The following is a 23,735-nucleotide window of genomic DNA, read 5'->3' on the forward strand; positions in this document are numbered from 1 at the left end:
AGAGGAAAAAATAGAAGAGTTCCAAAATACAAAAAAAAAAAAAAAAAAGTGTGGTTTTTCCAATGAAACTGGGGAAAAAAATACTGGAGACAATTAACATACACTTTAATTTTGGAGTCAAGTAAGTTCCACGAGTTCAGCAGCAATAAATGTTCTCATGATCCATCTTAAAACAATGTTTTCATTTCTGCTAGAGTAATTTTTGCTGACAGCCTAACATATAATTCTTTTTCTCTCTCATGTAATCATGTAGTATTTTTAATATCTGCACAAATCCTGTAGTGTATCCTGAAGTGAAAAAGTAGTCGTTTTTGTTCTGAAAGACTTTACATATATTTTGTGGAGAGAGAGGTGAGAATGTGTAGAAGAGACACCATTGTATCCATTATATCGTCACTGCAGTCTCTCTATGGTAATATTTCTGGAATTTGAAAGATAGATTTCTACTGTGGGAGGATATTTATTTAACTATTTAAGCTAACTTCCCTGTAGTTTGAAATAATATTTTTCTATAAGATCATTCATTTATTTTTTTTCTCCTTCTAGTAACACATTTTCATGTGATTTCTACTGAAGTGATGCAAAAAATAAACATAGAGTGAGCTGCTCTCCTGACGACAGAAAGTAAGTATGAAAAACAACAAACTGCTGTGCTCCTAGCTGTCAGAATTGTTGCTATATTTCATTTTTCATTTAATTAACCTGCTCACAAACCAACAAATTATATGACCCATCACTGTTTTGGGAAGAGAATACAAATTGGAAACTCCCCAGTTCACAGAGAGTAGCTGGGAGCAGAGATGACATTTCATATTTGGGATAAAGTATTAGCCAACCTTCTATGTGTGATAGAGCACAGAGGACTAATCTCTTGACTGCATGGATATTTGTTTTTATAATAATTTTAAGAATGAGAGAAAATTGATGATTTAGAATTCTTTCAGCCTTCTTTCCACTCACACATGGGTATAGGAATCCAGCTCATCACCCTCTGCCATAAGAAGGCATTGTTTCCTTGCCTTACTGATCATATGTTTAGAATAAAAAGTATGGAGAAAGGAGATTGGAGAAAACAATGCTCCCCAAAACCCACATCATAGTTTTTTCTAAGAGGGGTCTTTAGGCAGAGAAAGAAAATAATGGGAAATTTTCAAAACAGTAAAAAAAGAAAGAACTGTTTCTAGCATCATCCACTAAAATATATATACCACATATATATATATATATATATATATATATATATATATATAAAATACCATATCCTTTTTTTTTTTTTTTTTTTTTTTTAATGTGGAAACTGAAGAGCAACATACATTGAACAATAGTACCTAAAGTGTGTGAAAATTAGAGCGAAAACCACCACCGTACACAATATGCTTAACTGTGTCTTTACTATTTAGCTTGCATTCAAAGCCTAATTAATTAGATGCTGAATAGGTAAACTGTTAATTAAATACAAATACTTCATGACCAGTATTATGTTAAGATGTTTTCCGTAGATTTGTGTAAGAGAAGAGAAGAGAAGAGAAGAGAAGAGAAGAGAAGAGAAGAGAAGAGAAGAGAAGAGAAGAGAAGAGAAGAGAAGAGAAGAGAAGAGAAGAGAAGAGAAGAGAAGAGAAGAGAAGAGAAGAGAAGAGAAGAGAAGAGAAGAGAAAACCGGGAAGGAAAGGAAAAAGGAAGGGGGGGGGAAGGAGGGAGGAAGGAAGGGGGGAAGGGAAAGGGAAAGGAAAGGGAAAGGGAAGGGAAAAGGAAGGGAAAGGAAGGGAAAGGGAAGGGAAAGGGAAAGGGAAAGGAAGGGAAGGGACGTATCTATATAAAGATTTTTAAAAAAATGTTCTGTAACTTTTATGTCTGCAGCTCGTGGTATACTGTTTTGATTTTTTTGAGCTTACTTTATAGTGATGATTTAAAAGGTTTAGGCTCCCTTGGCTTCAGTGCTAACCTCCTGCCTTCTGAGAGGTGAGAGGGAATACTGAATTAATATGTTACAATAGGCAACACTCGTTATTACACATTTCCCAGTGTAGCTCTTTACTAACAAGATGTGAAGACAGTTGCTAAGAAATAGAGAGCTTTTATTCTGGAAGGGAAGGACCACATCTGTGAGTTAACATATACATAGTATATCTCCTCTATTAGCATCATTTTTTTTCTTTTCTTTTTTTCAAGTTAGGTGAGCTCTGCTAATGATGTAATTAAACATATTGGATATTACAGTTGCTTACTCTGTTTTATTTTCTATTTCTTGCCTTATCACATATTTAGGCTTCAGTCCAATGCTGTATTTGAAATTCCTGAGTTAAACCATCAGTTTATCAAATGATTATACCAGAAGTTGAAGATCCTTTTATTCAGCACATTTTTTACTCGATACATGAGTTGACAGATGTGCAAAACTTTAGTGTTTTACCCAAAATTCTCCAAGCAAAATTAGAGAAGAAGGCAGATCTGACCTCTAACATCATGACATTAGATTGAGTGGGTCAATCTAACTGTGTGTGTTAACAGGTGGAGCAAGCTGACAGCAGAGATGTGCCCAGAGACTGCATTCCTGGAGCTCTTTACAAGGCCATGTCAGCACTGGCTACAGAATAATGACTGGGAGTGATTCTGAGCACTGCTTCCAGAATGGAGACAGCAGGTGAGGCATATACAAAACTTGACCTGAGCTGCCAAGCTGTCCTGATCTCTTCCATGTCAGGAATAATCCTATTCTTCCTACCAAGCTTTCCCTGGAAGCATAATCTGTCTGACCCTCCGTAATTCTTCCAGACCTTACATTCACTGACATTATATATAGATATAATGATGCAACTTCTATATAAAGAAGAATATAATCTAAAAAACACTGCCAGATTAGGTAAATTACATTATGTGCATGCCATGTTTTCACATTTTACCCTAGGTTGACTACTTGCTCATATAGATTCTTATAAAAGATACAGAGTTAGACAATAATCGAGTCACTGTTATATTCTTAAAATTTCAGCCACTTGCAGTGTTTTACTTAAACTAGAAGTATTCAAATGGAAAGAGATTTGCTTCTTCTAATGTTACAACTATAAATGCATAGAGATTATCTTGAGGTTTATATAATTTCATTTCAGCAGACAGATATTTTTAATCCTTAGGACAAATCTGCAAGATCTATATCTTTACCCCTAAGATTTATATCTTTATCTAAACTAACCTACATCTAATCTCAGCACATATAACTCTCAGCATCTTCTCCTAAGTAATGTTTAGACTGTCATAAATAGAAAGAAATTTATAATGTGTCCAAAATACATAAAGTCAATAATGTGGATTAACAATCTTAGAGAATGAATGAACAATTGGTATACCATGATGACAGTAATGACCAAAAGCCAAATTCTTAACTTCCATATGGTCACTCGGCATGTCTGGAGTACTGGAGTGCTCAGACAATTTCTTGCTAACAAAGCACTGTTGGGAGCCATAAGCAGCCAGCTGTCATAATTTAGACTGTATTTGGCATAGTGTTAGACTCAGAGACAGAAAGACATTGCTGTTCCTTTGTGTAGCTTTGCTGTGGGCCCACAGAACTCGTTAGTGTTACAAACAACCATCAAAGAAAAGCCCATACATACATAAAAGCCAGTGCCTTATGGTCTTATTGAGGTAGTTGAGTTTTATGATTTAAAACAAAACAAAAAACAGGCAAACAAGCAACAAAAACCACATACTTCAACACAATTATTTTTCACATACTTTTTTCCTTACAGAACAGTTGAATTGACCTGTGTGGTGATGTATCATAATTCTTGAAAATCACTTTTCTCAAATTTACAAGGACTCCAGATAATTTTCAAGGGCTCAGAGATTGAAAAGTGCAGGTAGAAATTAGAGTGAGGGAAGTAAATGTAGTTTGTTTGTTTGTTTTCTTTCTTCTTTCTTTTTTTTTTTTTTAATCTAAGCACCCAAGTCTGTATTTGTCTCTCACCATATGCCAGTTTCTATCTGGTTTTGTTCATCCTTGTAAGTCAGCTGTGGTGTCAGCCACGTACAGATGAAGAATCTGTTCTACTCTGGAATTTACCTGCAACCACGGCATGCACTTGCTGATGTGCTGGCTTTCCACAGAGAGGCAAAGACTCTCTCTCTTAATACACTGATTCTCTGCTGTTGGTAATGCATTTTTGGAGGCATCCCAATGAATGCACAGACATTTAACAATGTAACTGAAAAAGCACACAAGCAATCATGATGTTAACCTTGGGCAGGGAAAATAAAAGAGAATTCACTAAAAGTTATATTCTTGTCTGTAAGATCTGGGAAAGGTTAATGTCCCGTTGCTTAAAGTTTTTCCCTCATATTCAACTTTTAATTATATAATTTATCTCCATTTATTGTCTTTTAAATGTATATTTATTGCTATCTTATCAATCAGTTTGTCTCCTTCAGAGAATAACCTCCATTGTTAAGATATTGTTTATGGGCAGACCCTACTATATCACAGGAAACAGAACAGGCAGTTGCCTAACAATAATTTACTTTGTAATAGTGGCTAGGAAGTAGTACAGCCTGTAAGTGTACTTGTTTATCTGTTTTATAATATTCAATTTTTACAATTTTTACAGGCATTTCCTTTTTTCTTTTTTTATTTTTAATTAAATGTCACTGATATGAATTATTAAGTTCTGTGCTCTGGTATTGTATTCATAAGAAAGTTAATTATAAGCAAAGAGAAATACTGAAACCATAAGAAAGAATCAACTAAAAACATACCCTACTGATTAACACTGTCCATTAGCACTCCGGATGTCTGAATGAAAAATCAATTGAGGGAGATAACACATGGGGTTATCACAGAAACAAAAGAGAGGTTGCATTTAATACCATGTTTGTCAAATGCAATCTCAAATTTCGGGGTGTAAAATGCAATAAATACATACATACATACATACATAAAAATTAATAAAATCATTCTTTTGAGAAGTATAAATGACAAGCCAGGAAAGATGTGTACATGTGCTAGGATATAAAAAGAGAAAAAACTTCCCAACCCCCATGGTAGCACTGTTTTGTTACTAGAAGTATAATGCGTTCACAAATCATTCACCTTGAAAGTAACAGCTGCTTGACTAGGATTTCCTCATTAGAAAAGTTATGCAAAAATCTTTTAGCTACACCATAAAATTAAATGTTAAGAACTCAGAGCTGCCTTCCTACAGATATTAACCTATGTTATTTATAGATCAGAAATAATCACTGAAAAAGCAAAAAGTCCAAAAAATCTCTGGCTCAGATCAGAATCATCTCTACCTCCAGTGTGGTTTTCCCCACTTAAACTCTTTTTAGGTATACACTTGATGAGGATCCAGCTGATGATTTTCTGTTGTTTAATTGGGTACTTCTACTACATGGTGATATGAGCACTTCAGCATCATCACAGTAATATGCAAATTGTGATAAGTCACAGAAATGAGTAAAATTACTGTTTTATATTTAAAAATACACATTTTTAATCACCTTCCGTTGGACTTTTGTTTTTTGGTTTGCATGTTTACTTTTACTCAATAGAAGATTGAAAATTATGAACAGAAAATACACTGTATATATTACAGATATTAAGGCAGGGAATTAGACTCTTTTGCATATGTGCTATAGCAATCATTGAACATGAATACTCAAGTAATTACTATGTTAAATACCTTATTCAAATAGGCACTGTACAAATTAAAGATACACCAGTTTGTCTGAAACCCAAAGCTTACACTGAAAAGGCAATTTAATTTTTTTTTTCGTTTTCCTTTTGCTTTCTAATTTAAAAGAAAACATTCATTTTCATTGTTCTAAATAGTATGGCCTCAATTTTTTGCCCCTTTGAACCTTTGATATCATACAAGAAAGAGAGGGAATGTGTCTTTTATACTCGCAAAATAGAAAGTGACTAAATTATAATAGATTAACTAGAAATAGATTAAACAAATTTATGTTTAATACAGGAGGAATAGAATGTAGAAACAACTGGTACAGAGTGTTTTCTTATTCCAAATAACTCATTGATAAAAAGGCAAAAAACTTAGACTCTGTCTGAATAAACAGAATAATAAATGCTATTTGAGATTAAATACATGCATTTCAGTGGAGCATACTGAAATTTCAGATGTGCAAGGTGCATTATTTCCCTTCTCTTATGTTACAGTATTAATGTATTTTCTCTTCCATTCATAATAATCCACATAAATAAGAGATAATAAATGCTACAGACTGAAAGAGGATTTAAATGTTGTACTTTTTACCAGAGTTGCAACTAGCTACCTAAGTTATCTGCAGCAAATGGCACCTTATAAGGAGAAATTCTGGATGCACAAATTTTGTTTGAATGAACTTAGGTAGATTTGGTAGGAGTACCACAAAAATTTATCGCAATATTAATACTGTTAAATCAATATTTCAGTACTACATTTTTTCTTGAAATACAAATAATATGTAATAATCTCAGGATAATTTCCTTCATCTCTTCGTATTATAAGAAAAACATACGTGATTCACACCAGTAATTGGACAGTATATTTAAAAGAAAGACCAATATGTCATGGCAGTGATCCTATCAGTAATCAGAAATAATAATAGTAATAATAATAATAATAATAATAATAATAATAATAATAAACAAAAGATGCAGTTTTAGACAGCGGGAATACAGCAAAGAAAAAGAACACTGAGTAACCAAGTTCATAAAGAACAGGGGTGTGGTATCCAACTGGCACATCTTGCAGGGTCAAAAGTGACTTCCCGCATGTTAAAAAGCATGCATAAGGTGTTAGAATGAAAATGATGCTGAAAATGAAATTAAACATACATTTAGGGACAAAAATCATGCTGCTTATTTTAGTCCTTTAGAAATTATTTGCTTATTCTAAGCTCTTAGATACTAAGAGAATTCCATTACATTCAACAATGGCAGAATAAGGGATTATCTCCAGAATACAATTCTGCTAGCTATCCAAAGCCTACACTGAGTACGGACTGAACTAAAAGAGTAGGTCAGGTTGTATGACTGAAGCTACACAAAGTGAATTCATATAGAGGCATATGATACCAATGCCTATTAAAATGTTGAAAGATATACAAGTTTTTCTATAAAAATCATTATTTTCTGTTGGAAACTGATTTTTTTTTTATGACAAAAGTACAAACAAAAAAAAAAAACAATAACCAGAAGAAAACAAATACACACCCAGAGACCTTTCAACTGCAAAGACAAAATTCTTTCACTGGAGACCACAACTGGAATATGAGGACAGAATTAGTGATCCTGAGCAGTGCCACTGTACATACCATACCCTTCCTACCTATAGAGACATCAGGTAGCTCAGATAAAAAAATAAAAATTAAAAAAATACCACTTCTAGCTGATATTTTGGAAGATTTTTCTCAATTTTATACTAAGAGGAAAAATGTCATTGGGACTGAATAGATTTTCACACATCCCCCGACTCCAGAAAAGAGAATAAGAATAAATTGGCTGTATTTTTTCATCTTAAGGTTGCCTTTTTCTTGCTGCCTGCTTAAATATTAATTGTCAGTCCTACCCAATGAATGGAATGCAGTGAAGTCACTTGAGTACAAGATGTCATGATATAAGATATAAATAATCATAAATTATTTGACTTGAATAATTCCCACTATATCGAGATGTAAGGGAGAATGATAACTTGCTATTCTGTTGTCTGGAAACAACAGAAGGAACAGATTTGGTTGTGAGAAATTTATTTGGAAGCCAGAGCACATGTCAAGCTATGCGTCAATGTCTGATAAAATTCATGTAATAAAATTAATTCAAATACAAGATGTGAACCTTGGCTGTAATGACTTTAGACCATAAGGAAATAACTTAAAACAAGAGGACAACATGATTAATGACAGAAGAGTCAGCTTAAGCGAATAAAGGCCCCAGGGTTAGGTCTAGTTTTATTTAATAATCTCATTGTTGTGTAGAAATGACTCAAAGAGATCACAGAGATTAGAAAGACATGGAAGGAAAAAACAAACAAACAAACATAACATTCAGCTTGACAGTTCCTAATTTAAAGATAAATTACACAAGGAATCATAAATAAATAGATAGATAGATAGATAGATAGATAGATAGATAGATCCCACTTCTAAAGATCAGCCCTGAAACCTAATAATCACAAAAGTGCATTCTTTCACTCCTGATCTTTAAAAGGAATTGCACTCTTCTGAACCAAAAATCCCTAATAAGAACTTACCTCTCTGCTATCTGTGATAAATATCAATGCTAGGCAGATGGAAAGATATAAACATAGATGTTATAGCTCTACAATAATGTCCTAAGATGGAGGAGTCATGCTTTGGGGAGGAATCAACATTATGGACATGTTGTAGCAGTTTTACTAACTGTGATTTATAACTGATGATAAGCTTATTTTTTTAACTAGCTCTTATCACCAGTCACACTTAAAAATAACAAGGAAATAGAAAAAGATAAGGATGTTTTAAAAAATAATAAGATTTTTACATGTGTAAAATTCCTGTAAACAGTGCAATTATTAATAATTTTTACATATTCAACATTTGATAAGAGTAACTTCTCCATAAAAAAAGGCTTAGAAATCCAATAAACTTTAAGGCTGCATATCTGAAGCTGAGACATTCTTCCTTATTTTCCAGGAAAAAAAAAAAAAAAAAAAAAGATAATTGATCCTAAGAAATCAATTTTTTCTGTTAAAGAAGCACAAGTAAATAGAACACATAAAATAATTATTGTACTCACTTGTATGAGTTCCTACAACTTAGTGTTCCTAATTTTAAGGAAGTTATTCAAGAAACTGAGTTCTAATATGGTATAATTATGTGTTTTTCAGGATTAAAAAACAAAGAAATCAGCTATATATATACTTTTCAGTTTGAAACTGTAAGAAGAAACATCTACATAAATAATAAACCATAAATTATATTTCAAAAGAACCACTATGATTTATCAAGAAAAATATACCATCTCAAATATACCTTTAGAAAAGAAAAGCAGACAGGAAATCAAAGCATCTAAGGAGGGCACTGTTAAACAAAGCAATTAAATAGGTGGGATGATAGCTCTCTTTTAGCTTGAAACCTCTCATATTTACCACCATAGCATCTAACTCCTTCTTCAATGTTCATATTTTTTTTAAATGTAATTGATTGTCATTAATCTTTTCCTTGCATTTTAGATGAAAAAAACAAAGGCTCTGCAGCCCGATGAATGTAGAGAATTCCTCCATTAATTTGAATACTAAACCTTAGTGTGGACTTCCCATATGTTCACATGAAGGTTTCCTTAAAGAAAACCTAAGGTAAATAGGGTTGTAATCTATAGGTAATTTAACCAGAGTAGCGGAGATAAAATTTCAAACAGTGTAGATATCTGGAGGAATAAGACTCCAAAAAGCTTTACAGCAGTGTTTCAGGGAGCTATTTCTGTGAATTGAAGTTTGCATGAAAGATTCATTTTTTTCCCAAAAAACAAACTTTTTTCAACTTAAAAAAAAAAAAAAAAAAAAAAGGCAAGGTAAGGCAAGGCAAGGAGAAAAAAAAACTACAATGGGAAGACAGTCTTCAATAAAAGATTCTGTTCCTTTAATAAAACAGCTTTATCTTTTTTTTTTTTTTTTTTTTTCTTTTTTCTTTTTCTTATATTGAACATGCATAAACTTCATTGCGTTAACACAAAGCTGAGGAAGAAACCAGAAAAGCTGGAGGGAAGCAAGCTGTTAAGGCCCCAGATGGCCCATACAGGAAAAGAGATTTCCATGACAGGAAGATGTTTGGACATGTGAAAGATGAACAACTTTGTTACAGAAAATGTACCAAATCATCATGGTAGCATGTGGGATTCTACTGCAAAGGGAAAGTCTTGTCAACACATGAAAATTACATTAATTGATACTTCAGAGCATCTACTGTCTTTTATCATTCATCACATAAACAGCAGGGATTCCATTCAGGACTTGTGCCTTTTATGACACAGCAGCATGTAGTTAATTTCAACAGATTTTAACTATTTGAACTGTGCTATCACTTTAATGAACAACCACACTAATACAATGCCCTGAATAGTAGAGACAAGCAAATGTAAAACTTTTTTTCTTTTTTAAAAAAGCAAACTAACCACAGGAGCCATTATTACTAAAGCCGATTACTCAGTTGCAAGTCTCTAAAATAATCATAGAAATAAACATGGCAGAATCATCTTGTGACCAGAGGAGAGAGCTCAAGATACTGCTTTCTGGAGAAAGGGCATTACTGTAGGATTTTTAAAAATTATTTCCTGTATTGTTACAATTTAAAACACAATTACTCATGATTAGCTCTAATCTACGAATTCACTTTTCAGAATGTCCAAAGAGACAAAGCTGACCTGGACAGACCAAGACTATAAAGACAATTAGAAGACAGAGCTGTATGTTGTGAAATCCAAAAGAATGGTATGGTTCAATAGTTGCCAGAAAGGAACAAGGGGAGGAAATCTAGCTCAGTAGCTATTCTAGCATTATTGTTGACCAGAAAATACATAATTTAGTAGAAACCATTTTGACAGAAGAGATCTCTAGCTTAAATAAAAATCTGATAACTGCCTATAGAAAGCTACAACTATAAATCATAGAATCATAGAATGATAGAATGGTCTGGGTTGAAAAGGACAATAATGATCATCTCATTTCAATCCTCCTGTTATGTGCAGGGTCACCAACCACTAGACTAGGCTGCCCACACATCCAGCCTGGCCTTGAATGCCTCCAGGGATGGGGCATCCACAAACTCCTTGGGCAACCTGTTCCAGTGTGTCACCACCCTCTGTGTGAAAAACTTCCTCCTATTATTTAACCTAAACCTCCCCTGTCTTAATTTAAAACCATTGCCTCTTGTCCTATCAATCAGTGCTCTGATCTAAATATCCATTTAGTTAGCTGGAAACTCTCAGCATAGTTCACAGGGAAGTTACCTGCGACACAAGTACAAAGTTTAGAGTTTTAAAAAAATCAGCAAAAAATAAGCGTTATCCTTATAAATGTGTTGAATTTTTTTTGTCTGATACAATTGTTTAAGTAATTAATGGTATTATGCAGAAATACTTCTTATTAAATTTAGCACTAAGACAAAGATTTGTCCTACAACAACTACGAAACCAGGTTCTTCTGATAAACAGTTTTGTTCATGGAATATAGTTGCATTTATGTGTTAAGTTTCTTTCACATGAGCTATGAACAACTCTAGTTTTTTCTTGATATTTTACTACATCACAAAGATGTATTTCCCAGGAAAAAAGAAGTTTAACTTAATTCTTTACATTTTATTGTTTTCATAGTAATTCAAAATGCAGAAAGCTGTCAGGAGATCTAGAATGAAAAACAGTATAGTTTGTATAGTTTAATTAACTTATTTGCAATACTTAATAAAAAAGATACCAATCTATAGTGATAATAAAATTTGTCACTAATCTTGACCTACAGAGATTCTCTTCTTTTACAATAGCTTTCAAAACGTTAATTATAATGAGATTTACACAAAGAGTTTGAAAATGTGCTCCATATTACACGTATTCACACTATATTTTCCCACACTGAAAACTAGAATACTCAGTGCTTTTTAAAAAGATAGATAAGTGAACTGAGATAAACTGAAATGAACCAAAAATATATTTTTCAGCAGAGGGTGGGGGGTAGGGTGTCAAAACAACTCTAAAACAATCTTGATTAAGGAAGCAGATTTTAGGGCAGCTGAGTATCTGTCAGAATTCTCACTCAAATGTAAGGAAACAAGTCCCTTAATCACAGTGCACGCAGGCAATGTGGCTGGCTGAAATGGTGTGTCAGTGCAGAAGTGTAACACAGCAAACAGAAGAAGAGGTTGTCCATGCCCACCCAGAAGAAGGATGCAGATTTAGTATCCATTTTTTCAGTGCAGATAAATAAAATTATTTTGTCCATTATTAGTGCAGATTTACTACCTAAATTTAAACCTAATAAAATCTAGGTTATAAATGACTTTACATATTAGATACCATTCTAAACTTTATTGCTAGATCTACTGTACTTTCAAGCAAAATGTTTGAAATCAGCAAAGATAGAAAGATATATATCATATTTTTAGGATGACTTTGGTTCTATTATTATATTAAAGATTTTTGGTGCTGGGCTACGGCATGACAGGGATGTCTCAACTTGAAAGCCAAAGGGAAAATAATTTTCTCTTGTCACCAAACATCTGTAAGCACTTGGGGCAGAAGCAACTTGCTTATACACATCCTTACACAGCATTCCAAGAAGAAAAAGTAGTCTTGACAGATTTCATGTGATGCTCACTTAAGCTCTTAACATCAGGTCTATATTCCATGTTGTGAACTTTAGAGGCATGGAAAGCTGAAACACTGCAGATACTCAGCAAATCAAATTTCATTCTGGTACAAAATATCTAACCTGTCAGAACAATTTTTGCTTTGGTGCATGCTTTTAGTGCACTTATTTGGTCACAGAATTCTGCATTGAGATCATAGAATCATGCATGATTTTCATCAGTACAAACAGAATGGAAGAACCATGGACAATTCATTTTCAAAATCATGCTGCACTTCAGTGAGAAAAGTGCTTTTAGAAAATCAATGCTGACTCCTCCTCCACACTTCCAAAAACATATAATATGGCCTAAGTAATAACAAAGCCGACAAAGGACAAAACTTCCAATGCTGATATTTTAATGTAAAGACAGGTAAAGTGAGAAAATTACCTCTGAGTTTTATAAGAAACATGTATTCATCCCTGCGACTAGAGATATTTATATAAAGACACATGCATGATTAAGGAGTTTGGCTTTATTCTAAGGCAAAGAGAAGAAAAAAAAAAAAAAAAGTGAAAAAGCATTAATTCTCAAGCACAGAAAATCTCAAATTCATCTTATTTAAAATCAAATATCTCACAAGTTTTGCAAAGTGAATGAACAAAATCATCCATCAATGAATACTTTTCTCCTTGTATTCTATCCTCGCTAACACCTGCTCCTTTTTATAGCTTTCTCAGAAAACCGTCCAACTGCTATCAGCAACTGTTAGCTCTCATAGTGACAAACACTATCTGTTATACACTGACTTGCCAGCTCAACATCACTTTGTTTACTGACTCTCTCTTTTTGGTACTCCCTGTAGAACAATCTCACTAAAGGGTATCCACTTGATTGATGTAGTGAAACTCAGCTTTTCAGCAGCATTTCCTGTGTGGACAAGCATTTAAAAGATGCGTATACTGTCCAGACAAAGAAGTAAACAAACATCCAAGCTTTCCACAAAATAAGGAACTTTCTGAACAATAAATATGAATACTCCAGAGAAATTAATGTGTGTTGTTTGTTCCCTATGCATATGATCCAAAACCAGCATTTACATTCATCTACAATACAGTGATCATCCAGGAGCCAATTCTTGTCCAATACTTATTGCACTGGATCTGCTCTATTCAGAGAAACAAGAAATTGCAAGAATGCATTTTAAAATTAATAAAATCCTGACCACTTAGTGCAATTCTCCTGAGGGATATATCTATCTTAACTTTTTAGCTGTTGTTAAAGTGACTCTCTCAGAGGTGGAACCACGAAAGCCAACGCATTCTAATTTTCTGAAAGCTTGATAGGATAAGCTAAATACTAAGATATATTGTTAGTATAGATGAAGTGTAATGGAGCACTTTACCATCATAAAGTCATACACCCATATTCTTTGATGTCAACTAATCTATTCTTTGTTGTCAACTAACCTTCATATCTACCATTTCTCTATTTATTACTACACATTTGCAGACTGTGGATGAAGCAGTTCAATTACACCACTTCCTCTTCAGGAAGAGGAGTGCAGTAAAATAGCAGTATGCTATAAGTTGTAGACCTTCAGGAGAAAGGCTGTGTGCAAATTATACAAATATATGTCATCATTTACATGTATGTATGTAAAGAAGAAGAGAGTTTGTTCCTTTTATACTGCAAAATTATGCAAACTAGATCTGCTATTGAATTTTTAAGCAAATGAGGAGTCCTTCTGCATCCCACTTAAAAAATCCATCTCAAAATACACTATGTTCACTATGGAAATAAGCTTGAAATTTTTTATCACTTAAAATATGATTCAAACATAAATTTACAAATCAGTAATTCTCATTAGAGAATATCGGAACAAACAGTATGTTTGTTTTGCTGTCACTGAATGCAAAGACATCAAAGATTAATTTTTTTCAAGTAAAATGAAGTAATTTCTTCTTTGACCCGTAGTACATTAATGAAAAATTTCGTCTGAAATTAGAATGGTAAATGATATCAATTATCCGATAAACCTCATTTATAACTCTGTAGGAAACAACAGCTTGACAAAATGGAAAAAAGCACTGCATGCTTAAAGATCAAATATAACACTTTGGCTACAGACAAAAACAGACTGAAAGTGTAAAATCATTGATGCATAATTTTCATTTGACTTTGACTTTTCTCTAGTCCAAGCCTAGTAGACTGCTTTAATAGACACAAATTGTTTTGTGTATAATCTTACCTGGAATTGACTTTTCTCTCTTGTATGCCTTTAAATCTAGAGTCACAAAATCACTTAAACACCTAATTCATACTGAGATCAATGGGAACTTATTAATAAAAATAAGCAATAAGATATAGGAAATAGTTCCGTCTTTAGATTTTCAAGTTTTACAAACAGTTTAACAAACAACAACTGACCTGCATTAAGTAAAAACATTATAAATAAGGGGGAAAGAAAAAGTAATTTAAGAATTTAAGACTAGGTCAGAAAGAAAAAAGTATTTGTCTTTTCCTCAAGTTTCGGAACCAGACATTATTCTGGCAACATTTCAGCAATTATACTGTAGATTCTCCCCAAGTTATATACAAATTAAGACTATGAGTCATCTGCTACACTCAACAAAATAGGTCCAGGAAACAAGACTGTATTTATGCATACCATCTGTTAGCATGCAGCCTGGAACTGTTTTGGCCTGTCCTAAGAAATCACCTCCCAAATGATACATGGTCTGTGCCTAAGATAAGTTAGACCATAGCTCAGGAGAGGCCAAGTGCATGCCAAGATTGTTCCTAACATGTTCTGTCATGTTTGTGAATGATCATCCAGCTTTGAAGGAAGAGTCCAGTCCTGTGAATTTTTGTTTAAAATGATCCTAAACTGTTTTTTATAATATTTACTACTATAAATATAGACTGTATATAAATACAGTATTTACTATATATATATATATATATATACATATATATATATATACATATATATACAGGATATACTATAAATATAAAGTGTAAGAGTTCAAGACAGACACGTATAATGGATATGGAGCAATATACCCAGGAAAGATTTCTCTATGCATTTTGCATTACTGTTGAAGTCTTTTTATGTATTTTATTTCAGTCTCTAAGCAACAGACTTAAAAACTATTGCTTCATAATATTGGGTCAAAAATTATGAATTTTGAAACACAACAGACAACACAGCAACATCTGCCCTTTTAGTGAAAGATAAATGTACTCAATCTCTTATAGAATCAAGAATAAGGAGTACTACTATCAAAAGCAAAATAGTGTATTATGTTTGTTGACTGTTAATTTTACTTTTATTTTTAGAAATCAAGCTTTCACAATCACCAGCTTACTTTTTACAATACTGATATTTGCTGTGAATGACCAGTTCAGTCTTTCTAAGCATTACATTTACAAACAAAGACCACTGAGCTATTTTGGCCACAGTACAACTCACACTTGCAAGCCAAAATGTGAACTTTTTCTATGATTTGAAAGAGATTTTTCTTATTTATTTTTGTGTTCATTTTAATGCCAATACATATGAAAAAAAACTATTCATATCATTTCACCCAATCATTTAAAATGAGACAAGAATTCCCCACAGTGTTAGTTAAGGCAGTTAGTTTTATCACAGGATTTGAGGTATTTGCACTATTCTAATTTGCGTATCTAGATAATTTTTAATTGTAGTCATTCTGAAGTTTATACACTGAAGAAAATTGTCTTGCGCTTAAACAGTAACCAGAAATTGTACAAGATTCATTTTACATACTTGTAGCTGCTAAGCATCCAGAACAAGGTACCAATGCAGCCTTCTCTGTGGTCAATGGGAAAAAATCTGGAACTGTGCAGGACACTGTCCATCTAGGACAGTTACTTAAGGTAGTTTGGAAGATCAACTTTGTAGTATGTTTTAGCTTTTTTTCCAGTCCCAAAAAAAGAAGAGGCTAAATGACTAACTGAAAAGAGAGAAGATATATCTACATTTTGGAGTGAGGCGAAACCTGCCCTATATATTTCCTTGTCATAGCGATTTTCATTTCAGGATGCCAGGCTTTGTTTTACAAGTCTTGCATCTATGAAAGAATAACAAAAACCTTTACTATACATTTTACTTATGTAGTGAAACTAGCTACATTAGTAGTTGATACTACTATTAAAATAGTTCTTGCATAATGCAATCTTGTGTAAGAAAATATAATATTGAAATTTAATACAGAGTAACAAGAGGCTTTTAATGACTTGCTTCCATCACTTAATTTCCATAAATGTAAAGATAAAAAATATTATCTCAAACCATATTGTATGACAGCCCCAACCTTTGTAGGTTCTGATAAGTTTACTGCAAGATTTTTTCTACTAGAAATTACAAATTCAATATAACAAAATAATTCTTCATTTATAAAAGGAAAATTGAAAATCTGAAGAGCAGACCAAAAGTCTTGATAGTTTACAATTTAGAGTATTTACAAATTAAGATCTATCTTGTAAATAAATCTAGCAACACATTATTAGCTGAATAGAAATGAAAAAGAAAAGGCCTCAATATTGTTTATGAGATATGACTTATAGATTTCCTTCAATCCTCCTTTCAGTTTTGATGATTTGATTTAAAAAGCCAGTCACAGACAGCATCAAATCATCTTCATCAAATCATCGTGAAGAGACAGATGTACAAAAAAAAAAACAAAAAAAAACCAACCTTAATTTCAGGACAAAGATTCCTTATGTGAAGGAGATGAAAATTATAAGAAACTACAATAGAAATTTCAGTGTTTTCTCTACTGTCATCCAACTTTATGCATAACCTCTTGACTAGAATACAATTGCTGGATCTATAATGAACATACAATTCTATAATGAACATACAGTTCTATAATGAACTATACCCAGGGCCTCTGCACTTCAAGGAAGCAAAGCTGCATCAGAAATAACAGATATAGCCATACAATACATTAAGAAAACAAACAATTGTTTTTGTTCAATTCCTGTATATTCCCCAATAATTCAATGAATGAAAAAGCACTTGAATGGTAACTATCTGGGTAGGCTTAGATAGAATTTCAAGCATTAAAGAAATTGTACTCGGACCTTCTTTGTCAGGTAAAATAAAAGAAGTACTAGGTAGTCCAAATACATGACAGAAAATATCTGATGTTAGTGATCCTTCCTTACAGAATGGTCCTTTAGAGATATATCTTTCTTTTTTACAAAGTGAAATTGTATTACAGTACATGAAGTTTTAATCAGAAATATTTTAAGAATTTTTGCATATTCCCTGCACAAGGAAGTTAAACGTCTCCAGAATAAAAAATAAATAAATATAAAAAATACTTTGAAAAAAAAAAGAAAAAAAAAAAAGAAAAAAAAAAAGTAAGAGAGAGATGAGGAGATAGTAAAAGCAAGAGAAAGAAGGGAATAACAGTTTCTGTCTTACTATTGGCCTTCTGTTGAACGAGAGTCAGAATTCTTCAAAGATTAAGAAAGCCAAGTCTTCATAGGTCTTCAGGGTATTTTCTGTATTTTATTGATCATTGAGGGGAATCAGATTTCAATTCTCAAATGAAATGAGACTATTCAGATACAAATCTTTCAAGACAAGCAATACTATATCCATTGATCGTTTTCAAAATGCTTAGTTTCTCACCAAAATAATAATTTGCTAGAAGGGGGTATTAATATAATTAAAGCTGTCATGCTCATCTCTAAGCACAGTGATTGACAACAAAATTCACCTTATAACATATCTGGACTTTGGTTTCCAATTACATTTGAATATCTATTCTGAAAATGTAAGCCAGTGTCAGCATAAATGAACATATTACTTATCTTCATCACTCATTATGAATGACTTGTGATTTTGGCTTTATAGTATCATGTATGACGCTGTGTTTTGGACTTATAATGAAAATAGTACTGAAAATGCATCAATATTTGGTTGTTGCAGAGCAGGGTTTATGCAAAATAAAGGAAAAATAAAGGAAAATGAAGGAAGTGAAAATGGTGAGCAAATTAAGACTGCATACTGTATCTGAGCTAAGAAAAAAACTAAGAAATATATTGCTTATTTTTGATCCAAACTATTAATGGACAGATTACTAGGCTACCATGATCATATATAACATGACTTCATACCATTTTTGTAAAAATCCATAATCTATATTGTACACATTAAGAATATTGAATACATTAAATACACATTGATTTAATGCATGAATACTGAAAAATGTTTAAAAGGCATCCATATCAAATGTAGCTTATGTAATTATAACCATAGGTGCATTGCAACAAGGATAGTTTAAGTGATCTCGACAAGCATTCTGTTCAAAGCAGTGAAAAATCTGGAGAAGAAATTCATCAGTATAATAGGACTCTAGGTGATGTCCAGGGCAATTCTGGCACTGGAAATATTTCTCATACACAAGGCAATGCTAATGCAGTTGGACAATAGCTCAGTAGTATCATATATAAACTGACAAGGTGGAACTGAGAGTTCACCTCTGCTAATGAATAGAGGTTTTCAGGCTGCTTCAGCAGGCAGGAACTAACACTGACGGTTGCTCATATGGAGGATCTCACACAAGACTGGCTAAACTGAGTGACAGTTCACTCTGGTGAATGGTTTTTGAATCACATTCCTGGAATGAATCATAGATCAAATCTGCAAACTTTAACAGCTACTTGGTGATAGATTTATTTGGTCTGAAGAGCAAGACTATGTATTTTTTTCAGGCTAACACAGTTAAAAGTGTTCTCAGATGTATTCTCAATTTTCTAAAACAATTCTAATTCTGAAATCTGTCTTTTAAAGAGAATTTTTGGAGAATGTTTGGAATTAAAGGATCAGCTACAGTGCAGCCTAAGGGTATGATCTGAGGACAGGCACAAAGAGAAAAAAACTGAAAAGAGATGTGAAATGGCAAGTATTCTTGCCCTGCCCCCTGGGAAAAAAGCAGCAGGAGAAGGAAAGAAACATGCTAAAGCGAGGTAGCAATTAGGTTATCTATTTCCAAGAAGGAAAAAGTCTTGTAACTAAACTTAAGATCAGAACCGAGCATTAAGTCGCTCTCTTACAACTGATTCTGTCAGTGCCATTACAGTCCCAGAAGAGGGCAGAAAATGAAGTCTGTCAAGTATATAGAAAGAAATAAAACATCTAAAGTTATTCTACAGTAGTACATAAAGACAACTTACACTCTAGATGTTGATACCTTTAATTATCTGATGTAATCACATTGCCGTTGATTTTTTTAACCTCACACCTCAAAATTTCCAGGCAACATAAATCACTTCCCAAAAGGTGTTGACTTACAGTAGCTGTCATGTGTACTGTAAGATCACTCTACCACAGAACAGGACACTGTGCTCCTCACACACTGGTTCTAGCACTCAGCATCTACAGAAGTTATCCTCACAACTAAAAACTTAACCTGTAAGGACAACAAAAACATTCATTTTCATGTGGATCCAAAAGCTGGACTGACTCTTGGCACTCCGCTGTGATATATAAAGCCAATAGTGTTTAGGGCTGAAAGAGAAGAGGTTAGACTTCTCACAGTAAGATCCATGTAAGTTGATGTTGAATCAACACAGTGAGAAAACTATTGAGACTTATGACCAATTTGCAGTAGTGAGTACTGATTCAAAGGGAAAAATCCCCACTTTTCTTGTCTTCAGTGGCATCAGTATATATTTTCCAAAATTGAATGAGTTTCTCTCAACTACAAAATGAGTTTTCAAATCTCAAGATCATGACATTTCTCTGAATCAAGTACATTTAATAAAATGTTTGTCTTTTGGTGATAATAAATCTTAACACAATTTAGAACTCACAATGTCCTCTGAATAATATTTGTTTATCATTATGATTGACTTTCTAAGAATTAGTGTGCAGTTGGTCTTTTTCTTTTTTTTTCCCCTGGGCTCCTATTTTTTGTATCCTATGTTTCTATTCAGTTGGAATTTGATCTTGCTAGATTTTAAAATACCTTTCAAACTGAGAATGATCAGTATTATTCAGATAAACACCATGATTTGTCTACAGTATGGATCATTAATGCACGTACACTAATTAATGCATATTATTGCGGGAAACAATTTTGAAAAATGATATAAAGGTTGTCTTCTTGCTTTATGTTCATTTTAGCTTTCTGCTAGATACATATGTAACAAAAAGGCCAGATGGGACCATAGGTTATACAGTTTAGCCCACTTGAGGGTTCTGTGTGGAAATCAGCATAATTTTTTTTCCCCTATGAATATTTTGGGATAATATAGAAACAGATGGTGAACTGTGGAAAATACTATCTCAAATGATCTAAAGACAAAGGAGACTCTTCCTAATATCAATTTTTATTTTATTTTTGGTTGTTTCTCTTCAATTTCTTCTTTAGATAAGTGGGGATCCAATTCATATGCAATATTGTAATTACTATAAATGGCTATTGCTTTCACTTCAAAATTATCCATATTTTTTTGAGAAAATGCTAAAAAGCATTTGTATATGCCTCACTGGTTTCTAAGAGCTGTAGATAGAGACAAGTGCAAATGATAAATATGAATCTTGTAATTTCAGGACATAACTCTTTATGAATACTATATGTTGTCTGGCAACTTATTGAGGATACTTACTGTCTGCATACAGTGCATAAGGCAGCATAAACCTTTGACGAACTGAAGAGCTAGCTAGTTCCTATTTTAATGTTTCTCAGTCCACAGAGCAGGAGCAAGGCAAAAATGTATAGGGAATAAGAATAGGAAAAGGAGAAAGGCAAGGGGAGAGGCAAGAACATGGACAAAGGCAAGGGTGGGAAGGTAGTGGCATTCTTTTGCCTCTGCTCTAACAGAAAACAGGCAGCCAAACATATGATCTTATTTACTGCAGAAACATTAACAACCCCACAGATAGGGAAAGGGTCAAGACAGCATAAAACAATTTCAGTCACTTTCTCCCAGTACCTAGACAGTTTTGTTGGAAGGAGTCCCTTTATATGAGTTACTTCTCCTTTCTTTCCCCAGGCTTCAAAGAAAGACCATTCAAATCAAAGAAATTAGTGGTACAAAAATCTGAATGTCAGAATTCAGATGCACTGCTGCTCTTATGGTCTGTCTTAATGTACCATCTAAACCTACCTAGCTTCCCTGATCTTATAAAGAATTCAGTGAGACACTGAATTTTGAGGTATTTTGAGGTCTCTGAAAAAAGCCTCAATCTCATTCTCACAGATTCGGTCATTGCAGATTCTGTTCTTATTAGTGTTTGGAGTGACCACAGACCTTGCTTTACATGTTTTCACCATCAGCTTTTTTTTTTTTTTTTTTTTTTTTTTTTTAGCACAAAGAAGTAGAGGCTAACTGAAGAAGTGTTCCAGCAAAGAGGGAATAATCATAGGAAAAGGAAAACTCATTTCAACCATATATGTTTATAGTAAATATGCCCAAAGTATAGCACAAAAGAAAGAAAAAAAAAAAGTGACATGGTACTTGTATCCAGTTCCATCCTTGCACAATGTGTTTTCATAAGAACATAAGAACAAGTCTGCATGCTTTACATTAAAATGTGACTTCACAGAAAAGTGAAACCATTTTAAAGCAAACTGAATGAGTATCTGTGGTATCTGCTACCAATTATTTTTTATGCATTGTCCAGAATGACACATAGTGGCTGAGACTCAAAAACTTTTTTTCATTTGTCACTGTCAGCCAATGGATATTTGAAAAGCTCAGAAGTGGTGTTCTTTCATCTCTGACTAGCAGCGATTCCACAAAATGATTGACATGCACTGTTAAACTTGATAATATATTATTTGCAATATTCACCTAAAAGTTCTGTGTGCGCACACTTCAAAGTGTCTACATATGCATGCTTATTTGTTAAACAGAAAAACAACATTTGCCTATTAGAATGTTCAAACTCAGGTTTAAAAAACCCACTGAGGCTATACTGGCTTCATGCATGGCTCTGCCAATGTCATTATATATGAATGGCATTCATGCCTTTATTTTTTCTGCTATTCTTTCACTAATTTCACAGGTTATCTGTCACTTGTACTTCAGATGTAAGCAGTGGGAAAATTCCCCTACAACCTCATCTTTCAGTCTTTAGAGATTATTTGGGGAAATTTGCAATGCTAGCAAAAACTAGATCTTCCTTCTATTTAACAGTGGAGAATTTGGAAGAGGAGAGTAGGTCCTTAGCTCTTAACTGTTGTCCCCAAATATTTCCTGAGGGAGTTAGTAAAAAAAAATGGCTAGGGCAAAAAGCAGAAAAAAGTTTGACAAGGATCAGCAGTGTGGATCTTTATAGAGAAAACACAGTGCAAGAAGTAATAGAGGATACTGTAGATAAACAGAGCTTAAGTATAAAAATGGGTTCTGAAGAAGAATAGGAAAGAAACTGGGAAATGTAAATGTCAAAAAATATAGCAGATTATTCTAGGGTGCACAAGTTTGCTTTCCTGAATTAGTTCACTATCTGCCTTTCACCAAGTGATCATGAAAAAATATGTATTCTGTTAGTGTTTCAGCTTCCTTATCAGCAAAACAAAGACTTAAAATAAATGTCTCTCACAAGGAGCTTTAATTCATGATGCAGAAGCAATGACATGAACCAAATGCTACTGGAGAAAGAAGAATGACTTTATGATTTTGCTATTTATTATGTAAATGTTAAGTAATCTTAGTTGAGAAAAGTTCCACTGTACATGGTACTTTATAAAAACAGAAAAAATTTGACACTGAGTGGTACAGATTAAAAAAAAAAGAGAGAGAAAAAAAAAGATCCGTAGCAACTTCACAAAAGTAATCACAAAATTGTAGACCAACATAAACATGTGTTGTATTATTTCTTTTCTGTGTGTGAATAGAGCTGAGGTACAAAAAGAAACAGGGTAGAATTAGCATTTTTCTTCTCACTATCAGAACTGTCAGTCTAAAAGAAACAGACACTGTTTTTTGAGAGACTGAAGAGACCACAGAAAAATGAGGTAATGAAAAATCTGAACTTTTTTTTTTAATCAAAGCGCAGCTACTGTGAGAAAAGTATCTTTCATGAAAATAATAAATTTTCATTTTATTCCAAAGAAGAAGGAAAGCAAGCTTCTGAAACATGAAAACTATCAACAGCCATTTCTAATTCCTATTCTAAATCCTGGGAGCAACACAGGAACAGTGAAGACTCTTTTTCATTACCATTTTCAGGCTATAAGCATTTTGGAAAGCCTTGACACCAGCTGAAGCAGCCAATAGAAAAGGGAAAATTGTAACTAAGAAAAATTCTGCAATCTGAGAAACATCAAAACATACACCAAGAGATGAAAGAATCAGCTTAGCTGCAGATAGAATTTACATTCACATTTCTTACAATTCTTCAATAACGCTAAGGTCTTTTTTTGTTTCCCAATGAAATA

At 33.2% G+C, this 23,735-nt stretch overlaps 1 protein-coding gene and 1 long non-coding RNA gene across 2 annotated transcripts in view; one reads left to right on the forward strand and one right to left on the reverse strand.

The window, feature by feature from the left end:
* Positions 1-23,735, reverse strand: part of GRIK2 (glutamate ionotropic receptor kainate type subunit 2) — a 310,527-nt gene that overhangs the window by 54,111 nt on the left and 232,681 nt on the right. The gene's annotated exons all lie outside the window — the stretch shown is intronic.
* LOC149919098 (uncharacterized) lies at positions 42-1,621 on the forward strand. The gene is made up of 3 exons (XR_016464435.1): positions 42-121; positions 547-624; positions 1,500-1,621. It is a non-coding gene; the product is annotated as an uncharacterized LOC149919098 (long non-coding RNA).

This window comes from Phasianus colchicus, chromosome 2, assembly GCF_987193195.1.
Source record: "Phasianus colchicus chromosome 2, bPhaCol1.hap1.1, whole genome shotgun sequence".
Lineage (NCBI taxonomy): Eukaryota > Metazoa > Chordata > Aves > Galliformes > Phasianidae > Phasianus > Phasianus colchicus.